This window comes from Diabrotica virgifera, chromosome 6 (genome assembly GCF_917563875.1).
Source record: "Diabrotica virgifera virgifera chromosome 6, PGI_DIABVI_V3a".
In the NCBI taxonomy this organism is placed as follows: Eukaryota; Metazoa; Arthropoda; class Insecta; order Coleoptera; family Chrysomelidae; genus Diabrotica; species Diabrotica virgifera.
In genome coordinates, this window is record NC_065448.1 from 147,276,325 (window position 1) to 147,286,175 (window position 9,851).

Sequence of the window (9,851 nt, forward strand, 5' to 3'; positions counted from 1 at the left end):
CCGTGGCCTCTGACGTCAGACGAATAGAAGGACGTTCAAGAGCCTCCTAAGATATTTGAATTTTATAGCATTTTCAAAACGTCGTAATTAGCGTACGGGTTAAAAATATTTGTTTTTTTCGCATGCAAGCGTTTTAAGATCATGTTACCTTATGTTTTTTAATATTATTTTAATATTTAAAAATTTATGCAAGTTCCCTATTCTGTAAATATTGTATCATAATCACTTGGAGGAGCGTTGATAAATAGCTGGTAAACAATAAATGTTAGTTCATATGGCATGTTTCTTATGACAGCTTCCACGAATCTATTCCATCCTAAGAGGCCGGGAATATCTCTACTTTTCCCATAGAGCCACACAAGATCAGGCACATATGGAGTCACAGTTTCAGTTGGTGTGAACATTCCCTTCGTATCTATAATCTTGATTTTTGATAAATCTTGAGGTTTTGTCCTTTCAAAATGAATTAGTTGAACAGCTCCCTGACTTGCATAAATCTCAGGCGTGAGTTTCGTTTTTAACCGAGGAATGGATTGGTTAGGTGCTACTGCATGTTTTGGTGCAATACAAAAAATGCCACCCATGACGTGAAAAGTGTTGTATCCGTCGATTGTATGTACAGTGGAACCTCGATAAGTCGGATTAATCGAGACTGCGGCCGATCCGAGTTACCGAAAATCCGAGTTAGCCGGAGAATATGGTAAAAATTAATAAAACACGGTATACTTACAGGTAAACTCCAATATAATTGCAAAAACATGAAATACATAAAATATGCACAATACATCTAAATTACGTACAGTTGTATACAGTATTGTTTATTTCTTGGTAAAAAACTTGGTCAAAGTGAAAAAATGTTTGTTTTGTCTGATGAAAATCGGTTCGGGTTAGCCGGACTTCCGGGTTATCGGAGGCCGACTTATCGGGGTTCCACTGTACTTTAAAATCAGCGTTATCGTACACCTCCTGTGTAAAGCACGGCTGGTCAATTTTCTGCGGATCGCCTGCGATTGCTGATTTTTTCAGACAAATAGCTTCTTTATAGGATAAACAAAACCCCTAAGAGGAAACTACATCAACCAATTTTCTTGATCCGTACTTTTTGTAGAGCAACACGGCCAACCCTACAAGGACTGGTGAGACGAATGATCTGGGCCTTACCGCCGCTACAAGACTATGAGCAAGCGCGTTGCTTTTCTTCTTCCAGTCATCATACTCCCCACGTGTTTTATGAAGTACAACTTTTTCCATAAATGTACGTAGTGTTTCAGGAATTAGTTCTTCATTTCCTTCTAAAAACTTATCCGGTGGGGGGTATTCCTGTGTCTCATAAACCTGGCTCCGGACATCCTCAACAATAATGGCAGCAGCCGTCTGAACAATCCGTAGTCTTTCCTTTTTTCATTTTTTAACGCTTGTTGGTACCAAGCGTCGTTCAAGATTTTGTAACCTGTGTCTTTGAAACAAACGACCGACTTCTTGTTTCGGGACATGGTAATAATTATAGCGCTTCCGTATTTTTTGAGTAGATGAGCTTTGGCTGTCTTTTTGTCAGGACGATATTTACCCTTGATTTGGTCGATCAACTCATCGAGCAAAAATTGGCACTCCCATTCCCATCCCTATTCTCTAAATAATTGTAAACATCTTGCATTGCTCTTTCAAGATCATCGGCAAATGGACCCGATTTTTTAATCTTTTTTTGAGTGATTGGGCGATTGTACAGTTTTCTCATGCATAAACTATGATACCGGCAATCAGAGGCTACTAAGTCTGAGACAGGCAAAAGGCGTTTGATTATGGCTTTGCCATACTGATCATCACGTTCTTTTGCTTGTTTTATAACAGTATAACTAGTGTGACCAACTCCAATTCAGTCCAATCCGGGACAAGGCCTAAGAAAATACCTGAAATCCGGGACTTTTCAATGAAAATCGAGCCATTTTTTAATATAGAAACTTAATATCATGGTTTTATTGATTATTTAACATTTTTATGTTGACAATGATATTTTTATGGGATTAAGTAACAATTGGTTGTAATGGTAATTATTACATTTTTGTTAGTTTTTGATGTTTCAACTTCCAATCGGGAAATCGTTCTCAAAAAAAGAAAAATTAGAAGATCAGCTGATGTTGGATTTATATGTAAATATAAATTGAGGTGAATATAAAAATGTAATTATCATTACAACCAATTGTGGCTTAATCCCATCAAAAATATAATTGTCAAACATGCCACAAGAAAACAGCTTCAGAACATCATTATGCTGATTACTTCTTACTATCATATTTGTCGAACGATTAAATTTAATTAAAAATGATAAGAAAACCTTTAAAAATCAATCCATTCATAGTTTAAATTGACCACAACGAACAAAATATATTCATTGTTTACATTGCTTGTTTCTTAAAATATACAATTTATCTTGCAATGAAATTTCCTTTATAACAATGACGGTGACCCACCATGAATGTTTTCGTCCCACCAATTCAGTTGCATGTGAGTTCTTAGGCAAGCCGCACACCAAAGAAACATGAAACGAAAAACATGAAACATGAAACGAAAAACATGAAACATGAAACGAAAAACATGTTTCATGAAAAGAAAACACTGCTAAACAAATCTCAAAGTCCGCCTATCAATGATACGAGTGTGATTCATGCTAATGACACATTTTTATTTTCGGAGAGTCTCATAAATGACCTGACGTATATTTGTTTAGCAGTGGTTTATTTCCATGAAACGTAATTTACGTTTCATGTTTCTTTGATGTGCGGCCTGGCTTAGAAGAATAGCGTATTCAAAATTTCAAAATAGAATTTTACCAAAAAGTTGAAAATTCGGATGGCCCGGAAGCCTTGTCCGGGACGCCGGGACACGACTTCGTAATTCGGGCCATGTCCCGGATTTTTCGGGCTAGTTAATCACACTAAGTATAACAGTAATTTTAAAACTCGAACCTGATACACCATATTGCGGTAGGTTGTCTTTTTACTTTGCTGTTCTATAAACTCAAGTGTTATGACGAGACCACACATAAAACATTGAGTTTTGAAATTAAAAGGTGGTGCAGTAGAACGTCTTTGAACTTGCTCCCTATCCTCCTCAACTTTCTTCAAGTAAGCGTTAATCATTTTTACATCATTGTAATTTTTACGACCTCACGCTATTAACAGCTTAATTAATCTTACTCTGTCATTAAAAAGAAGAAATATTGGAAATAATTCTTATTTATTTATAAGTAGTAGAAATGTATTATGTATTTATAAGAATCTAGGAGAAATTTATCAAATGACAGCATTCTAATAAAAAATAAAGTGGGTTTTGCAGAGACCATTCAAAATTCGCAATTTTCAACTTGCACTTTAGACCGAGCGGTTCGTCTGAAAAAAAAGTAAATAGTGATATTTGTAGAGAATTTTAAGTACTTTAATTTATGTTAACAGATCATTTACTAAAAGTTAATAGTTTTCGACATTTAAGCAAAAAAGCGAGAAAAAGCAGAAATTTTTCGCTTTTTTCGCGATTTTTTCAATGTTCCGTCACGAAATTTTGTCCGCAAACCTCATATTCGGATTCAGCAGCCCAAAATCCATTTATAATGAAAGAAATCAGAACTACCCCAAAACTTTCCTAGTCAAAACACAATTTTATTGAATTATATGTACACTTAAAGTAAATGGTAAAGCGGTAACGATTAATTTTATTTAGGGTGCTAAATAGAGGTAGATTTTCACGATTTTTTTTTACCAAAAAAAGGAGATTTTTCAGCGTAACTCGTTTATTTTTGATGCTAGAGATTTTTACAATTTTAACTATTTAATGGGAAATAAGCCACAATATTATTAAAAAATGATTTTTATTAACGTTTCGACGCCCAAATCGGGTGCCGTTGTCAAAATACAATTATTTTGGCAACGGCACCCGATTTGGGCGTCGAAACGTTAATAAAAATCATTTTTTAATAATATTGTGGCTTATTTCCCATTAAATAGTTAAAATTGTAAAAATGCCACAAGAAAATAGCTTCAGAACTAGAGATTTTTGTAAAAAAACAAAAATAAAGCTTTTTTAAACACTTTAAAAAATGTTAATAAGTTTTTCCCGAAAAATGATTAATTTTTTGGTGATTTCAAGTTGAAATATTCGATTTGGAATTAGACGAATAAAAACGTATTTTTCGTGAGCTACAACTTTGCTTTTACTCGGTTTGTAGACCTTACTGATACACCATTTTTTTCGTTTTCTTATGGACTACACTTTTGCTAAGAATATTTTTTTCAATAAAATATTTATTTTTTGAGTATTTGCGAAAAACCGTCTGAAAACCGTTTTTTTGTCGAAAAATGAACATTTTCAATCGCAAATATGTAACTCGAAAAGTATTAACTTACATAAAAAAACTCTATAGAACGAAAGTTGCTTATATTCAGTCAGTTTATCCATTTCCGGGCCATAGGCGTGTTTAATATTCCATATTAAACACGCCCTTTTTTCACCCCCGAGAAGGGGTGACTGTCACCCCCCAAGTAAAAGCAACCAACGGCACAAATTCAACTTTGAAGTGGAGGGTAAGTAGAATCTAAATCCAAATTTTCATGCAATTCGGAGTTGACCCTGAAAATTACACTCCAAAACGGTCATTTACTATTTACTGGGTTACTATACCTACTGATTTGTAATAGGCGCTGAACATAACCAATTTTAAATGTTACGTTCTCTCGGGCAATATATCCCTTGCTTTGAGCCCAAATTAATTCAATTAGATTCAACTCGCGATGGTAAAGTGGAAGTAAGAAAATAGTAATGTTTCGTGTAAGTGAATTTGTATTACGTTGGTCGGCAAAATTTTGTATTAGCGTGGTCCTTATTGTACGCCAGTTTTCACACCCGTATACGGAAATGACTTTTCGAGCTCGTCCTTTAATTTAATTCATTACGTCTCGAGTCATCACGTGATTTTTTGACAGCTTTCGGGACTATTATAGCCCGATCAAAGAACAATCTAACCCCAAAAAAAATAAAGGAAGGATGAAAATTTGGAAATAGGTAGTTGAAATTGTCTATTATTATATAAGAAAGTTTATTATTCTACATCCCCTCCATTTTACAAAAATGTAGGTGATACCCCCTTCTCGGAGGTGAAAAATATACATTGAAAATAAGTCCGAAACTGGATAAAATGAATGATTCTAAACAACTTTTGTTCTATAGAGTTTTTTCACTAAGTCAATACTTTTCGAGTTATTTGCGAGTGAATATGTTCATCTTTAACAAAAAAAAAAACATGTTTTTGGACGGTTTTTCGTAAATACCTCAAAAAGTAAGTATTTTATCAAAAAAATATTCTTAGCAAAATTATAGCTTATAAAAAATTGAAAAAAAATGGTGTACGCATGAAGTCTGTAGACCCAACAGAAGCAGAATTGTAGCTAATGAAAAGAAGGTTCTTCTTCGTCAAATTCCAAATCGAATATTTCAATGTGAAATAACAAAAAACGAAGCACTTTTCGGGAAAAATTCATTACAAATTTTTTAAAGTGTTTAAAAACAGGTTTATTTCTGTTTTTCAAAAGAAGGTCTAACATTAAAAGTAAGTGACTTACGCTCAAAATATTGTTGGTCCCTCTCATTTTTTGGTAAAAAAATCACGAAAATCACCTCCTAACTAGCACCCCAAATAAATTTAATCATTATCGCTTCACAGGATACTTTGATTATGTATTCTCTATATGATCTGTAAGTTTCATAAGTTTAAAGTGCTTATTTTTGAAAAGGCTGTAGTTAAAATGGCTTAACGAGTAACTAATCACGAGTTTAGGCAAATTTTGAACAGCCATAGCATAACCAGTTTTTGTCCAAGAAGAAAACAAAAAATCCAAAATATTCAGAAAAGCGAAACGTACATTTTATTACTCTTTGAGATTTTTGGTATTAGTACTAATAATTTTTAAGTTAACTTGAAAAAAATTGGAATTTTTTTCTAAATTAAAAAAAATGTTAAAAACAATTTTTTTTCAAAAATAAACACTTTAGACCAATGAAACTTATAGAAAATATAAATAATACATAAGTAAAGTAACTTGTAAAGCGGTAATGATTAATTTTAATTGGGAAGCTAATTAGGGGGCGATTTTCGTGATTTTTTTACAAAAAAATAAAAGGGACCAACAATATTTTGAGTATACCTCACTTACTTTTAATGTTAGAAGTTTTTTAAAAAAACAAGAATAAACCTTTTTTTAAACACTTTAAAAAAGTTGTAATGACTTTTCCACGAAAAGTTTTGGTTATTTTACGTTGAAATATTCGATTTGGAATTTGACGAATAAGAACCTACATTTCATTAGCTACAACTCTGCTTCTACTGAGTCTAGAGTCTTAATGCATACACCACTTTTTTCATGTTTTTATTAGATATATTTTCGCTAAGAACATTTTTTTGGCTAAAATACTTATTTCTTGAGTTATCTGTGAAAAACCTTCCAAAAACATGTTTTATTTTTGTTAAAAATGAACATATTCACTCGCAAATAACTCGAAAAGTATTGACTTAGTGAAAAAACTCTATAGAACAAGTTGCTTAGAATTAGTCATTTTATCCAATTCCGGACTTATTTTGAACATATGTTTTTTCACCCCCGAGAAAATATTTTTCACCCCGTATTTCCCAATTTCTGTAAAATGGAGGGGATGTAGAATTGTAAACTTTTTCTTATATAGTAATAGACAACTTCAACTAGGGGAGAGTTGGATAAAACGGGATAGTCGGATAAAACGGGATACCTAGCCTAGAGACCCAACTAGTGGTGCTATCAATCGGACAACCACGGAAACTTGTTATCAGTCGTCATTTTAATATTCTCAGTTCGTTTTACCTCGATGCCACTATTTGATTGAAAGTTGTTGTGTTTAGAATTGTTTGACTCTATTTTTTTGATACTTTGTACTTTTTAGTGCGTTGTTTTCTACATTATACTGTCTACATATATAAAAATATAACTCCGGTGACTATTACATTTAATTAAGCAGTCATTAACGAATATTCTCATGTGTAGTCTACCTAATTTTACTTTCACATTTAGGCAGCAGCCATTTTTGTTTTGAAAAATGTCCGAGTTTGACAAAATGGGACACTTATAAGTTGGACAAAATGGGATACAGTTTCTTATGTCCCGTTTTACTTACCTATTTATTTGTTAGCCTATTAATTTTTTTAAATAGAGATATGAAGCGTTTTCTCATACCGAAGAGAAGAACAACATATTTTTATGTGACTTTTGTTCTGATATACGTATCTAGTCCTAAATAAAAGGTCTTATTTCCCATTTAGCCATAAAACATAAAAAACGCCTATTTTTAAGTTTCTGACTACTGAAGATATTCTTTCAAGAGTAAATTTTACTATAGGTACAGTTTAATGTCTACTTAATTTAGACATAATTTAAGTTTTAGATAATTTTATACAAAAAATTAAATATTATAAACCTATCCCGTTTTATCCAACCGTGGTTGGATAAAACGGGATTTGTAGGACTTTAATAAATATTTTTTTTTGCTATTTTCCAGTTATTAAAAATAGCTAAAGATATGTGTTTTGTGTGCTGCAATAAATGTTATATTTATAAAAAATAATATTATGACAATTTCTTTAACATATTTTCCGTAGTAAACGTAAACAATAATGGTATCCCGTTTTGTCCAACTCTCCCCTACATACCTATTCCCAGATTTTCATCCTTCCTTTATTTTTTTGGAGGTTTTCGAAAAGTTCTGTGGTCATTGATCGGGCTATTATGATCCCAGAAATGATTGAGAAGCATTGTAGTAACTTCAAAGAAGTTACGCTGTTTATTAGGGTTTCTATCATAATCAGGTACGATCCGATAGATAGGTGTTTATTAACATCAAAAACAAGAGCGGGAGCGGGTGCCACGGCTATAGTATCTAATTGGCTAGTGGGAGCAGGCGTAATAATTATATAGATGGTATATCTAAGCTTATTGAAGTATTATTTAAAGATAAAAGAATAAAGTTTTTCAATCCTAATAGCAATATTAATAATAATGAAAAATATTAAAAATATTACTAAAAGATTTTTAAATTGAAAACTTATTGGTACATTTCCCTGGTGACACCTCCAAGGCTTCTACAATTTGCAAGCCAAATGGATGCTGCAGTGAAAAGGGAAGGAATTCTACACTATGCAATTCACAACCCCCGTCTGCAGCTTGGTAAAGTTCCAACGGAAAATGCACCTAGTTACTCCACGGAGTAATACTACTATAAAATAAAAAGTATACCATTTTAACTTAGATTAGAGAGCGCAACCAGCACTCTTATCGACGATTTCACCTCTTGTTAGAGGCTCTTCAGAGAATGCATAGGTTGCTTTTCTCTAATCCAGTAAATTTTTCGACATTATATTAGTCCCACACTGCAACTGAGGTGAATGGATTAGGTGACTAGCGTCATCTGGCAATTGAAAGATAAAGTTTTTCAATCCTAATAGCAACATTAATTATATTGAAAAATATTAAAAATATTACTAAAAGATTTTTAAATTGAAAACTTATTGGTACATTTCCCTGGTGACACCTCCAAGGCTTCTACAATTTGCAAGCCAAATGGATGCTGCAGTGAAGTCAAAAGGGAAGGAATTCTACACTATGCAATTCACAACCCCTGTCTGCAGCTTGGTAAAGTTCCAACGGAAAATGCACCTAGTTACTCCACGGGGTTTACTGTAAAGAGACCGAAATCATTAGACCGAAAAGCACTTTACCGAAACCTCACTACACCGAAAAGCAGTTATTTTTACACTTGTCTCAGTAAAAGAGATAAAACTAATGTAATTACAACTAAATCTTATTTGGATGGTTATTATAAACAGTTAAAATGATGTTAACGTCACTCTACCCTTAATTTATTTTTACCTTCACTAATTTGTTTAACGGATGAAAATTATTTCATATCAGACTATACAGCGTACAGAGTAACAATTTACACAGTCTATATAAAATAATACAAAAAAAAAATACAATAAACAAATTGACAGATATACAAAATCTTTTATACTGCAAACTTTTTAAATTTATTTACCATTTCGGTCTAATGTTGTTCGGTCTAGTGAGGTTTCGGTAAAGTGCTTTTCGGTCTAATTGTCGTGTACCACTCCACGGAGTAACACTACTATAAAATAAAAATGTATACCATTTTTATTCAGTTGCAATGCAATGCTAAGTAAAAATTAAGACATTTTTGGCCTCGCATTGCAACTGAATAAAAATGGTATATATTTTTATTTTATAGTAGTATTATTCCGTGGAGTAACTAGGTGCATTTTCCGTTGGAACTTTACCAAGCTGCAGACGGGGGTTGTGAATTGCATAGTGTAGAATTCCTTCCCTTTTGTCTTCACTGCAGCATCCATTTGGCTTGCAAATTGTAGAAGCCTTGGAGGTGTCACCAGGGAAATGTACCAATAAGTTTTCAATTTAAAAAATCTTTTAGTAATATTTTTAATATTTTTCAATATTATTAATGTTGCTATTAGGATTGAAAAACTTTATCTTTCAATTGCCAGATGACGCTAGTCACCTAATCCATTCACCTCAGTTGCAGTGTGGGACTAATATATGTAGAAAAATTTACTGGATTAGAGAAAAGCAGCCTATGCATTCTCTGAAGAGCCTCTAACAAGAGGTGAAATCGTCGATAAGAGTGCTGGTTGCTCTCTCTAATCTAAGTAAAAATTAAGACATTTTTGGCCTCGCATTGCAACTGAATAAAAATGGTATAATTTTTATTTTTATTTTATTATTTAAAGAACTATAGTTAGTTTTTAA